This window comes from Arvicanthis niloticus, chromosome 1 (genome assembly GCF_011762505.2).
Source record: "Arvicanthis niloticus isolate mArvNil1 chromosome 1, mArvNil1.pat.X, whole genome shotgun sequence".
NCBI classification, from domain to species: domain Eukaryota; kingdom Metazoa; phylum Chordata; class Mammalia; order Rodentia; family Muridae; genus Arvicanthis; species Arvicanthis niloticus.
Window position 1 is genome coordinate 4,930,489 of NC_047658.1, and position 20,399 is coordinate 4,950,887.

Sequence of the window (20,399 nt, forward strand, 5' to 3'; positions counted from 1 at the left end):
TGCCTCATAGAAGCATGAGGAGGGGGATGGGATAGGAGGTTTCTGGGTGGTGGGAGGAAGTAGGCTAAGGGGATAAAATCTGAAACGTAAATACTACAACCAATTTTAACAAGCGGGAAAAAAAGTCTTCAGAACCAACATCTTTAAAAAAAAAAAATGTCAGCCCCATGGGGGTGGGAAATTTTTTTTTTTGATACTAAAACTTGTTCTGAGAATTGTATATTGCAGAATACACAGCCTTGGTGTATCTACTCATCAAGCATACTGAGCAGACCTGCCCAAACCTCTGATGTCCTGGAATTCCATCTGGATTCAGTGAAGACACAGCATCAGAGGCTTATCAACTTACTCTTCCCTCCACCCCTCTTCTAAAATCTCAATGCCCTTAATCAGCTTGAAGAAATTAAAGAAGAGTCAGCACCCCTATTCCCTGAGCTTGGGGACTAATGTGGTTAATAATGGTCTGTCTTTCTAGGGACAAGTAGTGGTTTTGTTGGAACAGGGGGGATTAGCTAGGACTTATTGCATAGCCATAACCTATTGGTAGAAATCTGTATAATTATTATCAAGATGAAGTTATAATTTCTTAAATGATATAAAATTTACTTTGATTTCAAATTTAAGGTTTTCATTGGTACGAGCCTCTTATTAATATAAAAATGAGATGAATAGTGATACGCTCATGGGCATTGTGCCTGTATAAAACATTTAGGAATAGAATGCCTAGACCCAGCCCTTTTTTTAACCTTTTTAACTGATTTGGGATGGTTAACCTATGAGTTAAGGGACTATAGCAAATTCATATTTTTGAGTTTATTGTTAGGGTGTTTTCCATATTTTATTTAGAAATAGCTGAGAGGAGTGAACAGACAACAGTCCAGGTTACCTTACATGGATAGTTGGTTTTCAAAACGTCAGAAGTCCATAGAACTGACGCTACAAATATTTCTATATTAATGTTCATATTGATTAGAGACCTGTCTGTTCCTGACAGCTTCCTGTCGTGGATTCTAAGAAGAAATTGAGCATCCTTGGAGTTACTCCAGTTGTGTGGTAACAGCCACTAGGCAAGAATTGCCTCTCTCCATCTACAGACAAATTACTGTCCAGAAAAGGACACACATGCAGAATAGTCGACTGATTATATCTGCCTAGACAGAGTAATCAGCCCTTAATAATTCTGCATCACTAAGGTCTGTCAGATGATTCTGGGCCAGAAGGCTGAAGATTTGATGCTCCAACGTTCGGTAGTATAGGGGCTTTTCAGGTGTTCAGAGGTCTCTATAAATTGGCTAAGTTTTAGAAGCTTTGCTTTGTGCTTCCCACAATTATATTTAACTCAGTCATTCTGGATTTCTGACTGGGTTGAAAACTTATAGCTATTTACTGTAAGAGAAAAGATTTGAGTGGATGGTCATCAGCTGACATTCATCCTAAAGCCAGGTTCAGAACTAAATGTTTTAGTTAGGATAGGTGACAGAGGTGCTGGTTAGTCAACAAAAGGATGGACCGGGTATTAGGACTATCCTGTACCTCACTGGTACAAATTAGCATAATTATGCTCTAATTGTATTTTGAGAGAAAAGTTTCATTTTAACAGGAAGGGTGATGTGTAGGAGGAGCTAAGGTAGGAGGAGTACTGAGAGGAAGAAAAGGAGTAAGAAGAGGAGAAGAAGAAGGAGAGGAGAAGCTAGGTGATGAAAGAGAGAAAGAGGGGGGAGACAGGGAGGCAGATATTCATGTATCTCCACCAGTCAAAGATAGTTGTTATATCTAGGTTGGTCAGTGGGTTACACCCCTGATTGAACAATTCCAAACTTATAACGCTTATGATTAACATTATTTTTAAAAAATGTATAAATGCAAAAAGGGAAAGGGGGTATGGGATAGGGGTTTTCTAAGGGGGGGGGAATGGGGAAAGGGGATGGCATCTGAAGTGTAAATAAAATATCTAAAAAAAAAAAAAGAATAGTCACAAGAATATTTACTTGGTCTAGGAGGACAAGGTAGTGGGCTCAGATAAAGATATTTGCATTGGGCTAATACAAGACTCAAGATAAATACAGCCAAGGGATATATTGTATTCCTTTTATTTTGGTCATCCTTTCGGGACTGTTTATTGCCTTGTTTGACTACTGTGTCTATACTTTGTTTGTTCTTTGACTACTTTGTCTTTAATCTAAGAACTGACTCTATTCTTTGCATGTACCTAGAATGGTATAAAAGCAGACTGGAAAAAAATAAACCCCCTTCAGCACTGGCTGGAGTTATCATGTTGTCTAACTGTCTTTTCTTTCTTTATTCCTTACTTGCTCCCTCCGCCTGAGACCCTGTTGACTCACTGAGCTGGCTTGGTCAGTAACAGAGTTATCATTAATAATTCAGGGACTGGTGCTTGTCTGTGGGATGGGTTTCTAGTTTGTTAGATTATTGGTTGGCCTTTCAATGAGTCTCTGCTCCATCACTGCATTTCTTTTAAACAAGATAAAAATGGGGCCAAAAGTTTTACTGATGGATTGGTGTCCTTATCTCCACTGGGGATCCTGCCTGGCTACAGGAAGTGACCTCTTCAGGTTCCATGTCCCCACTGTTAGGCATCTCTGCTAAGGTCATCCTCATTGACTCCTGGGAGCCTCCCCTGTCCCAGGTCTCTGGGACTTCCTAGAGACATGCCCCCCACCTCTCTCTCTCTCTCTCTCTCTCTCTCTCTCTCTCTCTCTCTCTCTCTCTCTTAGTGTGTGTGTGTGTGTGTGTGTGTGTGTGTGTGTGTGTGTGTGTGTGTAAGAGAGTGAGACATGTGCATGTGTGTGTATATTTCTGTATGTGCACATGAATACACGTATGCATGTGTGTGTATGATTGAATAGGCTAGCACACAGAGGAAAGAGGCCTAAAATCATCGGTCAGGATCCACAAGGCACTTTATAGGACATTTACTTAGTGACCACTTCTCTGTATTTGTCTATACTTCCTGCTTCTGTCTCTCTGTCTCTCTGTCTCTCTGTCTATGTATGTATGTATGTATGTATGTACGTATGTATGTGTGTGTGTTTTACCTGCATGTATGTCTGTACATCATTACGTGTCTGGTACCACAGAGGCCAGAGGAGGGCATCAGATCTCCTGGATCTAGAGTTCAATAGGTTGTGAGCCACAATGTGGTTTAAGGGAATCCAAGTCCCCTGGATGAGCAGCCAGTACTCTCTCCACTGGACCACCTCTCCCACTCCTATCCTGGGCATCTCTTGAGTATGCTCTACCATATGAAGGCAGGTGGAGACAGGCTTCTTGTCTTTGTCAGCTTCCCTCTTTCTTGATACAGCCTTTTTAGTCTCTTCTCTCCTACTACAGGAGGTGTGTACAGGGAGACAGAAGGAATCAGAGTGGAGGATAGTGCAAGGCTTGGTGGTGTAGAAAGTAGGAAATGTGGGCGAGAGAGGAACTCTGGACTGTGTGAAGGACACTGGACATTTCCCAGTAGGAGAGGGAGCCGGTTCCGGAGAGCTAAGGAGACAGTAGTGTGTCAGGAAGACCTGAACACAGAGCAGGCAAAAGTCCAGGAGTGCCTCATGCACTTGCTGATGGCCTGGGTCACTTAGGTTAATAGTATTGGAGAGCAAGTCACAGCTGAGAGGTGAGATAGAACATGCAGCACAGGAATCCCAAACAGAAGTGCATGGGAGATTGTAGCTCGCTACCACGAAACTGCAGCCCAGCTCCAATGACCAGACCCATAGCCCAGGACCACACTGGGACCAACAAGGACTGCTCCTGTGGCAGGACCCTGGATTCATGGCCCTGATTTGTTCAACAGAAATACCATGACAGGGAACAGGTACAGAGCAGCTTTCACTAGAGTCCTAGAACTGCACACAAGCCCATTTGGTTGTCATTCTTCCAATGGCAGAGCTCACATGCCAGGAACTTGCACACATAGTCCTCTCAACTGTCAAAGGACTCTCTCTATTGGAAGTCACCCCTCCCAAGTCCCATTATTCTCTGCCACTGGCAGTTACCCTGCTACAGATGACCCCACACCCCACTCTTGCTGTTGTGGTCTAAAGATCAAAGTCCCTTGGCAGCGATTCCTATCCTGCTGACCACCGGCCAACTAGTGCATCTGCCTTTCTCTTCCCTGGCACTGAAGGCCAGGCTGCAGGGTTGTGTTGCTGAGGACAGAGGACAATGTCCTCCCCTTCCCCACTGTGACACATGAGCAGCGCAGCTAACAGGACTGGTCCCATCACTGTGATTTGACTTCAGAAGGCAGTTGATATTGCTGATGAGATGGGGACACTGAAGTTGGTGGTTTGGGTTGTTGGATATTGATCTTCAGGAAATATTATGAACTCCATCAACCTGAAAAGGATGTGCAGTGGTTAGTACAGTCAGCAATTAGTGCAGAGACAGAGTATCTGTGGATCTCCTCTCAACTTGCAGGTGGGTTGTTCACTGAATGATCTCAGCTGCCCTAAGTTAGGCTGGGCAAGCATGTGCGTGCGTGTGTGAATGCGTGCAAGAATCTGGCCCCATGCTCCCCAGGGACCAGACTGCTGTGATTATAGGTGTGCACCACACTCCTGCTTTCTGTGCTGCTGCGAATCAAATCTAGGACATTGTAGAGCCAGGCAGGCACTCAAGGGATGGCACTATGTTCACTGCTTTGTAAACTCCTTTTAAATCCTTTAAGTGACTTTCTCAATTACTAAAAGGACATAAGATGCTATGTAGCAGGAGCTTTCTGATAACAAAGGCACACAATCTTCCCCTCCTTTAAGAGTCAACCCACGTGGTCTGTCAATCTGAATAGGAGACCACTCCTCAGGAAGGCTGGCTGTGCAGAGACTTTAGAACCCAGTACCCAGCCTACCTAACCACACAGCCTGAAGTCCTCTGGCCATTGTCCACCCCTTGAGGGCCTTCCATCTGCGGTGGGCCCTCTGGCCGATGCCCACCCTCACTCTTGGGAGTGCCTCCTGTGTTTCTTTAAGAAACCTGCCAGTCTCCTGTAAGATGCCCTGTGTCTTGTCTGAATTCATCTGACAGACATTAAAGGACTAGGGTGCAGGGTAGAGGAGAAGACAGAGACCCCAGCACTTGCACCTCTCACTGCTTTGAACAGAATCCCTTCCACTGAAGACCAGAGAGGGTTCAGATGAGCTGGACAAGGGAGAAGGGTGTGGCCCTTCCTTTTTGGGTCTGTGCTGGGAGCTACACAGGTGCTAGCTCAGCCACACCCTTTGACTTCTATTTGTAGTGGGCAGAATGTAGGTGAGCAGGCTAAGGACAGAGGAGGTGAAGCTTCTTCTGTGTTTCACGAGGAACTAAGGACACACGCTTGACCACACAGTTGTGGCTCTGAGTCCCCAGTTCCTGCAGAGTCCTCTGAGGGGAAACAGACAGAGTGAGGGCAATACTCGCCTCATGAGGAGAGTTGCCGTGGGGCCTGTGACCTGCGGAAGGAAGCAAGAGAGGAGTCACCAGAGCATGGAAAGGCAAGGCTGATCTAAGACTTGTGATTTGTAGCAGAAGGAGGTGGTGGCTGACATGGCAAGGGCTGAGGGTTGGAGATGCGCATGGCTGCTTAGAGAATTTGCATGCTACAGAGTCTGTTTTGCAGACTGAGCTTATTGGGACCAGAGGAGAGGCAATAAGGACAGAAGCCTGGATTATTTGGTGCAGGAGTCCTCCCAGATCACAGAGCTGTGACAAATCTTTCCTCCGGGGTATGTGTCAGGGACATGCTCCTGTGAAGACAAGGAACACACTTCACACTCACAGCAGAGTCTCCTAAAGGGGAAGGAGTGCTCAAGGCCCTCAGGGGTAGGAGGGAAGCCATTAGCAAGAGGAACTGGCTCCTGGACACGTGGTTCCCTCAGACCTGCCCGGCCTAGGTGGACTGAATCTCCCTTCAGCACTGACCTGTTTTCCCATGTCTGGGAAGGGGTGAGGACCTACAGAAACTGAGGGCCTGGGAGAGAAGATGACTCACTGCTCTGTGAGTCAGACAGTGGGCAGTGGCTAGTGTCCCGGATGCCATGGTGGGGACAGGTGGTGGAACCTTCTGGCTCCCCTTGGTCAGTGTCTGTACTTACCTTGGTGGACAGTGTTGGTTTGTCCTCACTGAGAATGCTGTTACTTCTTGCCCTTAATAAGTGGGAGGCATTGTCACTGTTGTTTGGTTCCTGAGTTGGGGAGCATGCTGGGAGCCATGACATGGTAGGACAAGTCACTTCACCTGCTATGAGCTGAGAGGTAACCGATTACGGATATTAGCAGAAGCAGTCCCAGCAGACATTGAGCAGCAACTGCAACAATACGCAAGGTGAGAGTTGAGGTCTTCCTTTATGTTTTGGGTTTTGCTTACCCGTCATGGAGAGAAAGAAGAGGAATCACGATAAATTCATCCTCACTGGACACATGGAAAGGAACTCTTGATGCTGTGTGATACCTGTTTGATCCTTGGGGAATGCACGCCCTGGAAGAAGGTAGATTAGGATGGGTGAGGGCATTGACAGGGTATATTCTCCCAGTTCTCCCACAAGTACTGTGTATACAAGCAGTGTAGAGACAGGTTCTTGCTCTGTAGCCAAGGCTAGCCTTACTATCCATCTGCATATCTCAGCCTCCCAAGTGTGGGTTAATTGATACCATGCCTCAGTCTATGGGTGCATCAGCTGATCATCTTCTCAGCATTGGTAAAAACAGAATCCCCCAGTAATCTGCATGGGAGATGGTACGGTGGGCACAAAACGTAATGCACACATTTGATGATCTGAGTTCAGTCCCTGAAGCCCGGGTAGAGGTGGAAGGTGGGAACTGACTTCATATTGCTGTCCTTTGACCTCCACACGGGTACCATGGCTCTCATGTTATCATAAGATAATAATAAATATGGTTTTTTGTAAAAAGAGAATAAATACAGGAATGTGTATACGAGGAGAGATGAGGGGTCACTCGCTCAACACAGCCAGGAGAAATAGATTGCTCTTTTTGGAGATGAAGTCATTGGTGATCTCATGCTTGTACATCCCAGTATCCTCCGCTTTTTAGCTTCTGTATGTAAATTATCCTGGCTGCTTCATGGCAGCTGAAGCCCCCTTGTATGCTCCCAAAGCATTGGTTTTCCACGGTAGAACCATGAGATGAGGGTTCCACTGGCCTTTCCAATACAGGTCATGTTCACGTTATCACCTTCTTTAAAAGACTTTGGAAATTTGGATTTCAGGCTTTGACAGTGGCTCTGTGAACAAACAGGGGATGAGACCAACTGAGAGGATGTTGAGAACCTCACTAGCCCACGTTTGGGCGCCAAAAATGTTGAGGCCCGAGCTACCCCATTTTGGGCTGCCAAAAATGTTGCGACCTCTCCACTCCATGCTTGGCGGCCATTGTATCCCAGTCCAAGCTGCCGCTCCAGTTCCCGGGTCGGGGTTCAGCAAGAGAGAGAGTGAGGACGAACTCGAAGAATGGAGACCAGACAGAGTGTGATTCAATCCCGATTATTCTTCAGTCTCTCTTCCTAGTCCAAGTCCCAAGGCTTGAGTTCCTAGTTCCTAGTTGTACTCCTTCTATTCTCTTCTGAGTGTCTAATGTCTACTCCTACTCCTAGTGTCTGAATCTCTGTTACTCCAAATTGTTCTGCACTCTCCTGTCTGCCTCTCCCCTTTTATATGTCCCACTTCTAAGTCATGCCTCTAAGTAACAACCTTGAATCATGCCCTTAGGTCTTGTCTCTAAATCTGATCTCTAAGTCACACCTTTAATCTCACACACCTTTAATCTCACACACCCAAGGAAAGTCCTGGGTATCTAAAGCAAGATGTTATCAGAGTGTGCTCAGCTGTTGTAGGCTATTGTAATACAAGTCTCATGTCAGGGTATATGGCTCAAGATGGCTGCAAAGCTGATAGCCGCTTTCTGCTAAAAGTCGGCTCCCAACAAGAGGAGGCCTTTCTTTTCAGTTTCAGAAATTTTCAGAGTTTTTGCCAACTCTGTAAGGTATAAATCTCCCCAAGGTTGTCCCCAACTCTCAGAGATCATGAGTCTCAGTTGAAAAGACAGTCTGTAGTCAGCAAGACTCAGGTTTTTAGGGCATCTCCTGACTTAACCTGGAATTTGTCTGTTGGGATCAGCTTCTTTGATACCCAGGTGTTCATTGTCTTCCCCATGAGATGTGTGTGCAGTGGTTGTCTCATGCTTATTAATGTTTAATTCTCATAAGAACTGTCGGCGCCATGACACTTTGCTATGGGTCTTTGCACGGCATTCACACACATCCCATCTTTACTCTCATTGGTCCCCATAATTTCTTGTCCACATGGCCCCGCAAAATGTCCCCCTCGGCATTTATGTCTCACATTCATACACACATACATGTACATGGATCCATGCACATATACACGTGGATCTGTGTTCCCGGCAGTGCCTCAGAGAACATGGGTGTGCAGGTAACTGCTATGTGTTGACTCAGATGGGCTTCTTCCCAGGTGGGGGAGATAGCTGGATAACATGGTAGTTACAGATTTAGATGTTGACAACTGACCAGCAGGCTGCAGTACAAATCCCCATGTTCAGGATACCCAGCTTCTGTGAGCCCTGTGTTCTAAGCAGCGTTTCTCTGCACTTGCTTTCTGGACAGCCAGCCTGCCAGGGTTGCCCTGTGATGAAGTACTAGTCTCACTGAGTTGCATTCATGGTTTTGATGGCTGTTCATGTGTTCTCAATCCATTGAGTCATTTGTAAATTGGAAGGTGGTTTTCTGGTCTTTAAATTTTCAGGGGAGCCAGGTAGTAGTTACACACGCCTTTAATCCCAGCACTCAGGAGACAGAGGCTGGTGAATCTCTGAGTTCAAGACCAACGTGATCTACAGAGTGAGTTCCAGGACAGCCAGGGCTACACAGAAAAACCCTGTCCAAAAAAAAAAAAATAAAAATAAAAATAACAATGTGGCTAAAGTGATATATGGATCATGCTTCCACCACAGCAGATAAATTACCATGGTGACGGTGAGACCTGTAACATTTGCCTAGTAAAAAAAAAAAAAGAAAGAAAGAAAAGAAATGAAAGTAAAAAGTAAAATAAAATTAAATGTTGATTTTTCTGTGTGCCCTTATGTGAACATAGTCACATATCCTCATGTATACACAGAGGACAGAGAAGATTGTCAGAGCCACACCACCATTTCCAGCTTTTACAGGATGGCTGGACATCAGAACTCAGGTCCCCATGGTTCTATAGGAAGCAAATTATCCAATGTGTCATATTCTGGGCTTCTTGAGTTCTTTACATGTTATTAGTATCAATCTCTTCTCATGTATATTAAAAATATATCCCCCCCACTCTGAAAGCCGTCAATTTACTCTAATGATTGCTATGAAGAAGCTTTTGAAATTTCACAGAATTTCTTGACATGTCTGTTGGTTTCTGGCTATGCCTTCATTCTCAGAATGCCTTTGATGTGGTCTGTACAGTGCTGGAGATCAAACCCCAGATTTCACGGATAGTAGGCAAGCACTCCACTGACTAGGTGTGTCCCAGACCCCGAATTGCTTGCTCTACATAGTGAGAGATGGCATCTCCTCTCTTCTTCCTTGTGTGGCTGTGCAGCTCCCCACCCTCTTTGTTGGGAGTGGGGGTGTTACTTCTCCAGTGTATGCTTTGACATCTTTGACGAGTAGGTGGCTGCAGCTGTCTGAGTTCATTCCTAGGCCTCTCTATGCCAGAACATCTTAATCATTTTCCAGTCCTGGCCTTTTCTCCTGAGAAATATTTCATGTGACCCCAGGTACATAGGTACATAAGATACATACACTAATCAGATTGTTACTGGTAGCCAGTCATGAAGAATTGTATTTAAGCAGTCTTTTGGTATGTGTGTGATGTTAGCTCTTATTAACCATGAACTCACACTTACTCCTGATGAGGAGGGGGTGCTCACTGTTTTCTACATAACTCTTTTCTGAATCCTGAATAGTGCTGCCTGTCCATCATAATTGATGTTTTACACGCTTGGAAGGCATTTGATTATACAAACCTCCTTGACACCTACTAAAGAATGTCAGAAGCATGTTTATGACTGTTGTCACAAGTGTTGCAAATTCTGACTAATCCCAAGTTAAATTTACTGACTTGTCTCCCCTGAGACAGTGTCTCTCTTTATAGATATGGCACTGGAATCAAAGGAATACAACCATCAGGTCTGGCTTTTAGAGATGTTCTTAAATTATTTATTTTATTTTATGTATATGGGTATTTTGCTCCCTGTGTGTCTGTGTGCCAAGTGCTTGCTCCATGCACTGAGGGTCCAGGAGGAGGCACCCTAGGCAGTTCTGAACTGCCACGTGAGTTCTGGGAATTCAACTTGAGTCCACACTGAGCCCTCTCTCCAGATCCCTTTGAGTGATTTCTTTTAAAATTAAATTTGTTCATTGATGATTTCATACATGTACATAATTCTTGTTCTCAGCCCTCCTTCCTCCTTCACCTCTCACTCTTCTCCACTCGTCATTTCCCCCACATGAATGTCTTCATAATATTTGTGTGGTCTTCTTACTGGAATTATGCATTGGCACCTTGTGGGCGCCTAGGAGAGTATGGAGCTGAAGACTGTGACTCCCCATATCTGAAAGTGAGCAGTAGCCAAATTTCAGCAGAAAGGGCTGAGTTCTGTGAGTAGCTCTGCATCCATGACTATTGGGGACCCAAGGCTCAGTCTCAGGTGGTCAGGATTGATGGCCAGGACACAAGCAGTGCCACTGGCAGAAGCACTGAGTTTCTAACACCCTTAGCTCTTCACTGTTCCCTTTCCTCAATGTTACAGAGCTGGGACAGCTCACCCAGGGAAGGATTGTGGGGGATATTTGCATAATCATCCTTGAGTCTCTCTCCCAGAATCAGCACCTGAGGAGGAGCTGACAGGACATCCAATACTATTAATGCTACACTCATTGGTACCCAGAGGAGCTGCTGACTGTGTGGCCTTTGTTTCCACAAAGTGTTTATCACCCACTGCTTTCTGAAGTGGAAACTTAAAAGTTATTCAGAAAGTCAGTTGTGTTGGATAGTGTTTTACTGGGGCAAACACATGAACGAGTGTTTTGCTGAAGCAGACACAGGTGAAAAGATGTTTTGCTAAAGCAAGCACGTGCAAGGACACATGATGAAGTTCCTTTGCTGACAACACGCAGGTATTGCTCTGCCTTACGTGGTTCAGTAATTGAGCTCCATTTTTCGGAACTCCATAAAGAATAATGCATCAGATAACTTCGGATGGTGTGCTGCAGTTTCTTGCCACTTCTGAGGGCTCGGACTAATTGACAAAGTGAGGTCAGCTGAGACAGACGCACGTGGTGAGACAAGACACATGCTTAGGCAAGACCCATGCAGGACACGTGATGTTTGGAGGGAGTATAAAAGGGACCTGACAGAGAATGAGTGTGACTTGATTACATAACTAAATGCTTTTTAGTTTCTTGTCTTCACTGAGAGAGACACAGCCAAGAACTTTTCCTGGCGTTGTTGTCAGCCCTGGTCTCTCCTGCTGACCCCTTCCAATTTAGCTGAGACCTAGAAGTTCCTGCTAGGTCTTGCCACCACTGCTGCTAACCCGACTCTACTGAGCTGGACTGCTGATATTTCTGTAAAGTGTTTTCGAGTGACTCAAGCTGCCACTCACTGCCTGTGAACCTGGGAACTAAATTGCCTATTTTTAGACAACACAGATGGGAGTTGCTCCAAAGAACCTTTCTAAATGGGTCCACTTCCCTCGTATCATTTCTCTTCCACTACCTCTGGTGGGTGGTGGGCTAGAAGGGAGGTTAAAGCATTTAAGAACTGTGATTAAAAATAAACTTTTAAAAAATTAAAATGACAGTTTTCTGTTGACACTTTAAGGATCATTTACGCTCAGGACCATTTGTCTTCAGATAGAGCTAGCTTGACTGTTCCCACCCTTCACTTTTCCCTTTGGGTCTTTCTTTGTCCTTCTTGCTCTTGTAAAGCAGTCTGGGGATAACCTTAGTAAGACTAGAAAACCTTTCTCACTCCTGAGTTTTAGGAAGTAATGGCTGTGTTGACTCCATTATTGAAGTCTTGTATATATGTGTGTAATGTGGCCAGTCAGCTACTCTTAGTTTCTGTGTACATTTATAATTAATGTAAACACTACCAGAGGTCTTTTTGTAAATCTATGGGTGTCCATGTGATTCTGTCCTTGAGTCTATGTTTGTAGTGGATTGCATCCATTGAGTATCAAATATTTAACCCTCCTTACATCCCTAGACACAAATGGAACAAAATTTTCTCATGGTGTGTGATCTTTTGGATATGTTGTTACTTCTATCTAAGAATCTGTAATGGTAGTTTTCCTATCTATCTTGATCAGGGAAATTGTTGTTCGTATGCTTTCTGTATTTTTATGTACCTGAGGGCACTGGAGTCAGATTGGGTAACAAATGTGTATCAGAATGTGTTGCCAGGTTTCTTCCTGCACTGCTCACTTCTCTCGTTGCTCTGAACAAATCCTTCACAAGAACAAGAGAAGGAAGAGCTCACTGTGGCTGTCATCTGAGGGGACACAGCCAATCGTGGGCTGGTGTGGATGTCCTGTAGGCAGGCAGCACCTGTCCTTCCTCCGCTTCCCTTTACACTCAGTCCAGGGCCCTGGCCCTTGAGATGGAACTGTGGACATGTAGGGTGCATCGACTATACTCTGACATGGCTGTCACAGGAAAATGATGCTCTTTCTCCTGGCTGGCTATGAATCCAATCAAGATGGCCATAAAGAAGAGCCATCCATTCCTGCTTTATGGAAGCATAAAGGAGCAGTGTTGTTGGGGTTTCTCTTGCATGTTTGTATTTTATCTTAACGTTTCTCTTACTTTTTCGTTATGATTGTGTATATGTGGGTGCTTCCTGTCAACCTCTGTCCTTGTCTATTCAGTGTCCTTGTTCGTCTTTCTCTGCTCAGAATGAAAGGTCTCCATGAGGACAGAGAATAAGTTGGTCTTTGTTGGATCTCTAGCATCTCAAAAAGTCTTACATCCCTGTGCAGGTATGAGTATGTGTGTACCCAGAAACCCTTATGTCAAGAATTTTATCACCTCAGTTTCACTTGTGTGTGGAGAGTCACCCTGATGTAGTTACAGCACCAGTCTTAAGAACATAGTAGAAAGTGAGAATTACTGTTGGACCTGAGAACATGGAACTTTCTAAGTTAATTCCCATTCACTGAAGGCCTCCTATTTGAAGCGTCTGCCCATCTTTCTGTCCTCTCCTAGGGACCAAGCAGAAGCTCAATGGCCTCTCTTGGGTTCTGTTCTCCCTCAAGAGATCCTGGCTCCTTCCTGCCCATCCTCCTCCAGCCTAGCCCAAGGGTTGGCTCCCTCACCTGTGAGCAGGAAACCTGGCTAGATGTCCCTGCATGGGGAGGGGCTGAGAGGAGCTGCATGGTCTCTGCTGCTGGCTCTGTACCTGTCTGGAGAAGAGTTTCAGCTCCTCACTGCTGTCAGGACCCCCCCCACTCTGGTGTCAGCACAGCTGCTCTATTGAGCTCAGTGTTCTTCCAGGAAAGACCTCCCAGGGTCACATGAGCTAAAGATAAGGTGTGTACTCAGGACTTCTCCTTGTCCTCTCCCTTCCTGATATTTCAGCCCCCATCCTCCCTTTGAACAAGACTGATAGGACCCCTGTCTCCTGAGAGGATCTCTCAGTATCCTGACCTTGGAACTCTCTTCAACACAGAGGGAAGCCTTAGACGCCCCCAGGAAGGGCATTCTTCCTTTAGCAACACAGCTGGTTGCCTGCTTTTCCTAGTGTTGTCTGGTGCATGTCAAGTAGGATTTACTCCCATAGAAAGGAACACAGGTTGCTCTTGCAGGATGCCAAGGGACCATTTGATTCATGACTGATTTGAGGACTGTCCTGTATGTATGTCACCTATATTGGGACTTTCTTTGGACCTGTTATTGGTATAAATAATGTCACAGAGGCTTTAAATATAGTTTAAACCTTAGAACTGTTGCTGGGACAGTCTCCAACTAGCTCATCTGTCTTAACCCACCTCTTAGAGCCTGAAACCTGCAACATGGCTAGCTCTGTACCTTTCTGCTCCATTGTGGTTTCTGTCTGTCGGCATCTGGGTCTGCTCTTCATTCCCTGCTTCTGCTTTTTATTTTTAGGTCATTCTCTCTGCCCAGAAGTATTGCCCTTTTTCTTCCTGTAGTCCTTGAGTGGCTCACCACAAAAATCTTTGCACCACAAAAGCCATCAAAGTAGCAGCAGGTCCCTCCCTCTTCCCCCAGCCTGTGGCCATAACAATAAATAAAATGTTCCACAGGAGCTGTCCAAAATGTCAGCTCCAGCACTTCTCTTTGGCCTGCAACCATCACAGGAGCTGTTGGAGCTGTCCATGGTAGCTTCACCAGGCTTTCCAGTTTCAGCAGAAGCTGTACTCCATAATGGCAACACCTTCTCAGCCTCACCACACTGCCAACATGAGGCACTGTCCACGGTTTCCTGCCTCAGCCCATAGCTTACCTGAAACACCACTGCAGGAGCTGTCCACAGGAGCTGTCCCACAGGAGCTGTCCCACAGGAGCTATCCACAGGAGCTGTCCACAGGAGCTGTCCCACAGGAGCTGTCCCACAGGAGCTGTCCCACAGGAGCTGTCCACAGGAGCTGTCCACAGGAGCTGTCCTACTGGAGCTGTCCACAAGAGCTGTCCAACAGGAGCTGTCCCACAGGAGCTGTCCCACAGGAGCTGTCCACAGGAGCTGTCCCACAGGAGCTGTCCCACAGGAGCTGTCCAACAGGAGCTGTCCACAGGAGCTGTCCCACAGGAGCTGTCCACAGGAGCTGTCCCACAGGAGCTGTCCCACAGGAGCTGTCCCACAGGAGCTGTCCCACAGGAGCTGTCCCACAGGAGCTGTCCACAGGAGCTATCCACAGAAGCTGTCCCACAGGAGCTGTCCACAGGAGCTGTCCTACAGGAGCTGTCCAGTGTGGCAGCATCTCCTGTCTAGTGCCACACACACAGTAGCACTACAGAGATGGCGCCTCAGTAAAAGCTGGATGCAGCCAGGAAGGACTTTCCACCATTAACTCTTGAGCCAAATGCAGGGAAAGAGGGGTGAAAAGAGCCACCAATTTCTAAGAAAAAACCTCACCAATTCCTGAACTTTTCACAAAAACCTACCAACCCCTGAGCAGAAAGCCCACCAATCCCAGAACAGGAATACCTACCAATATCTGACATGTACTTACACCTACAAGCTGAGGACTTAAAATCTCATCAATTCTCATTTAGGAAGTCTCTGCCCTGAGAAGCTCCACCTCCTCAGAAATACTTCATAAGCACTGCCCTTTGTCCAGTTTCCTGCTGTCTGCTCCTGGGAACAGAGGGCAGCCATCCCTGGATTCATCTCTTCTCACCCTGTACCCTCCAATAAATCTCTTTCATGAGATGTTCTGCCTGGTGACTCTCGTTGGAAGAAGCCAAGAAGAAAAGAAGCAAAGAAGAGAGAATCAAAGAGCAGGAGAGCTGAGGCTCCTGATCTCCTCTGCTCAGCTGGGGACTCCCTCCCCTGGGAGTTTCAGCCCCTCTGTTGAGTAGGCCTCTCAGAGTTATGAGGTTCCTGAACACCCAAGTCTCAGGATGCCCTTCCATTGGGATAACTTCTTCCCTCAGATCTCTGTGGTTCCTGGGCTTCTGAGTTTCCGGATACCCTTTCATATGACCAGAAACACTTACACTTTCTGTCCAGATATTGGCCATCAACTCATTACTAAAACCAATCAGTAGCAAGACAATCTCTGATACAATTCTATATTGCCTTAGGCAGGTGAGGAAGGACAAATATTTACAAAATAGAAAATCTAGTGATAGGCCATAGAAACAATAATACCAAAATCCTGCCAGCATTTAGCTCTCTGCTAGTACAGAACTAATTAATGATTGAAACTACAAAGACACACCTTCACACAATGTGTAGAAAAGGTTACCCCAACAGACAACTGTTGTGGATAGCCCCAGCCTAGTGTTTTGATGGTAGTTCAACTCCTGGGAGGGGCTGCAGAGGAGGAGTGAATTTTGTGAACCTCATGTCCAATTGAATTTGTAAAATAAAGGCTAGAGCCACTGATTGGGCAGTAGAAGGAGAGGTGGAGAAAAAGGCTTAGGGGAGGAGTCGGAAGAGGAAAAGTAGGAAGAGGAGGAGTCAGAAGAGAAAGTTGACCGGAGGCCACGGAGGTTAAGGAGGTGACAGAGGAGCCGAAGGTGGAAGGACAACAGAGAAAAAGAACGTGGCCTAGAAAAACCGCAAACTGTAAGGGATCCCATAGCTGGGGAATAGAGTAGTGCACTGGTAAATCTGCCCGATCTAGGCTTGCAGTTTATAATCTTAAGTATTGAGTTGTGTTTTCCTTGACCAGACTTATTTGGGTCAGAGATTTACCGCAACAGACACCATCACAGCCTCTGTCCTGACGACAAATGTGTAGATTCACTTGTCTCAGAAGGAGCTTCATGTTCTGAACATGAAAGAGGAGATGGCATGTGTGTCCTGGGAAGAATGGGGTCCCCTAATGAGAGATTGGGTGGCCATGAGCTGCACTGTCTGCTGGAGAAGGTCCAGAAAGACACAGTGTGAGTGTGGATGGAGCTGTGGCCCAGGCCTGCTTCTGTCCTTACTACCCTGTATAAGAAGCTTCTGTAACTCTACTGCTGTCTATTGCATTTGTCTGTGGCAGATGCTTGAAGGGAGGAGAGTGCACAGGGCCCTCTGACAGCACAGGCCCAGTCATAGTACATCAGGTAACTGGGGGGAACTGCTAGCTCTGTGAAAACAAAGGCTGGTAAACAGGCTCTCTCTCTCTCTCTCTCTCTCTCTCTCTCTCTCTCTCTCTCTCTCTTTCTCTCTCTTTCTCTCCCTATTTCCCTCCCTCCATCCCTCCCTCCTTCCTTAGCCAGCACTATGTTCATCACTCTAAGACTTCATTATATGGCTGTTAGTATGGTATCCTGATGTGGCTTCTGGAACATAGGCCTGGTGGGCCCACCTGTTCTTGGACCATTGAGCCAGTGCTGAGCAATGTTAAAGTCTTGTTAAGCACTTGATGCCAATGCTAATATTAATTTTAAAAAGATTTCCTCTTAAGTGCTCCATATGTTTATTTTTTTGAACAGGACCAAGGACACTGGTGGGAGAAATGAGAAGTTAGACTAACCAGTTGCCAGCTTTGGGGGCATTTCCAGGGGGCCTGACTGGCTGAGAATGGGACATCAGTCAGATCCCCAGCTGACCAGTTCCAGGTGAGAGCACCAGCCACCTGGACACTCAGGGACACTTGAGGGAGCTCCACAATATCAAACAGCTTGTTCCAGCACGGTGAGGTGTAGCCCTCACATGACCTCAAACAGCCTGCCACACACTTTCCCTGTAACACCTCCACACAGCTGGGGTTTGTATTCCAACTAGGCCTAGCTATGATTGTTGTGACTGCTGCAACAGAGATGGTGTCATGATTGTCAGCATGACCCATCCTTTCCAGGTAGGTCCATGGTGACTGGAACTCACATCCCTTTCTGCCTGTGTAAGCATGCTCTTTTCAGGTTTTGAGCCACTGGGAGGCCTGTGTGCTGCCTTTTCCTGTTTCACATTCAGAACAGGCCGCTTGTGAGCATCTCCTTTGTCTTAGTTTGGGTTTCATTGATGTGCAGAGATGTCATAACCAAGGCAATTCTTGCTAGAGAAGGAGCTAAGAGTCCTCTGTCTTGATCCAAGGCAACCAGGAGAAGAGACTGACTTCCAGGCAGATAGGATGAGGGTCTCATTGCCCACTCCCACAATGACACACTTCCTCCCAAAGGCCACACTTCCTAAAAGTGCTGCTTCCTATGGGCCAAGCATATTCAAACCACCACACTCTTCTTGGCAACTTTTGGTATTGTAGGTTGAATTGATAACACCAAGAAGGAAGCTTTGGCTATGAGATTGAAGAGTGACGTGATGGGAATGGATGAGTGATGGGAATGCCCTCCAGGCTGAGCAGAGCATGGCAGAATGGCTGAGAGGTGGAGCTGCAGAGAGAAGTCACTGAGGCTGAGCTAGTGTAGTTGTGAATCAGCTTGCTGTGGCAAAGGTGGGGTGTGGAGAGGGGACAACAGACCAAACTACAGACTTGTGAAGTGTCCAGCCACTTTCAACGATGGAACAAGGGGCTGAAGCCATGAGACCAGTGGCTGACAGTGGCAGGACAGACAGCAGCAAACAAAATGGCAACAACTACTGTCCCAAGGGTGTGATGACAGAAGTCAGAGTAGAAGCTGTAATGAATCCACAGACCTGGACACTCCATGTGGGAGTTAAGGTACAGGGCACCAGGTTGGCAGAGGCACCTGTTCTTGATTTGCCAATCTCTTATCTCTAAATTTTTGGCTATCTTTGCCCCAGATGTGCCCAGGGGTCTGCCCTTGAGTATAGTGGGGATTTCCTGTCCAGAGTGGATGTGTTTTACACATTGTACCTAAAGAATTTTTGTTAGTATTGAAATATTTACCCAAAAATGCCATCTTGACCATTATAATGATGACTAACGATGTAACGATGAGTAATGATGACTGTTTTCAGCTGTAGGAATTTACTGTTTCTAGTCCTTTTCATCCCTTGTCCAAAAGCTCTAGACACTAATCAAAATCCTCTCACGGCCCAGCCCTAGCCCCGGAAACCTCTCCATGTGCCTTTCTCTGTGAATTAGCCTACTCTTTCATATATGACCATTTGATAGTAATTTTTCAGGTTGTTATTGCTACTGTATTCAAAACAATAAAGAAAACAAACCAGCCTAGAGGCCAATCAATGAAGAAGGGACAAGGGAATTATGGGGCATACACGATGGAAACTTTTTTTGAGTCTCCTGCTTTTTTATTCACTTTACATCCAGATCACAACACCCCTCCTCTCTTCCCAGTCCCACCCTTATAAATCCCTCTTCCTGTTGCCCCACCCCTTCTCCTAAGAGAAGAAGAGTCCCTGTTGAGTACCACCCCACCCAGGACATCTAATACTAGCAGGACTGGGGACATCCTCTCCCACTGAGGCCCATCCATGCAGTCAAAGTATGGGAGAAGGGGAGCCAATGGCAGGGAACAGAGACCAAGACAGCCCCTGCTCCACTTGTTAGAGGAACCACATGAAGACCAAGCTGTGCATTTTCTACAGATGTATAGGGAATATAGGCCCACCTCCTGTGTGCTCCCTAGCTGGTGGCCCAGGCTCTGTGAACCCCAATGGTGTCATGTCAATTGACTCTGTGGGTCTTCTTGTCGTGTCTTTGACCCCTCTGACCTGCTCACTTCTATCCCCCAATCTTCCACAAGACTCCCCGGGCTCTGCCTGATGTTTGGCTGTGTGTGGGTCTCTGCATCTGCCTCCATCTGCTGCCAGATGAAGCCTCTCAGGAGACAGTTATGCTAGGTTCCTGTCTGCAAGCATAGCAGAGCATCATAAGACCACACTCACCATGATACCTAAACTACACAAAGACTCAACAAAAAATGAAAATTTGAGACCAATTTCTCTTAGGAACATTGATGTAAAAAAAATACTCAATAAAAGACTTGCAAACCAAATCCAGTAACATATCAAAAGCATGATCTACCATGATCAACTAGGCTTCATCCAAGGGATGCAGGGATGGTTCAATATATGAAAATACATCAACATAATCCACCATATAAACAAACTGAAAGAAAAAAATCACATGATCATCTCATTATATACTCAAAAAGCCATTGACAAAAGTTAACACCTCTTCATGTTAAAAGTTTTAAAGAGATCAGGAATTCAAGGCACATACCTAAACCTAATCAAAGCATTTACAGGAAGCCAAAGGCCAACATCAAATCAAATGGAGAGAAATTTAAAGCAATTCTACTAAAGTCAGGGACAAGATAAGGCTTCTCACTCTTGCCCTATCTGTTCAATATAGCATCTGAAGGTCTAGTCAGAGCAATAAGACAACTAAAAGAGATCAAGGGATACAGATTGGAAAGGAAAAAGTCAAAGTATTGCTGTTCACAATGTAATTTTTAATGATTTATTTATTTTCATTTTATGTACACTGTTGTTCTGCCTTATTGTATGTGTATGTGAGGGTATCAGATCCCCTGAAATAAGAGTTACAATTATGACAAAGTAGGACAGTCCATCAAAATTTCTACTTCACAGAGAAGTCTGTCAGATGTACTTGGCCTGGCAGTCAAAGATGCATGCCCCACCAACATGGAGAAACTGTTGGTGACTGTAAAGGTAGCCATTAGTCCCTGTCATTAGTACTTGAGCTGCTTGCTCTGCACTTCCTGTTTACTCAGATAAAATTTATCCTTCTCAGATCTC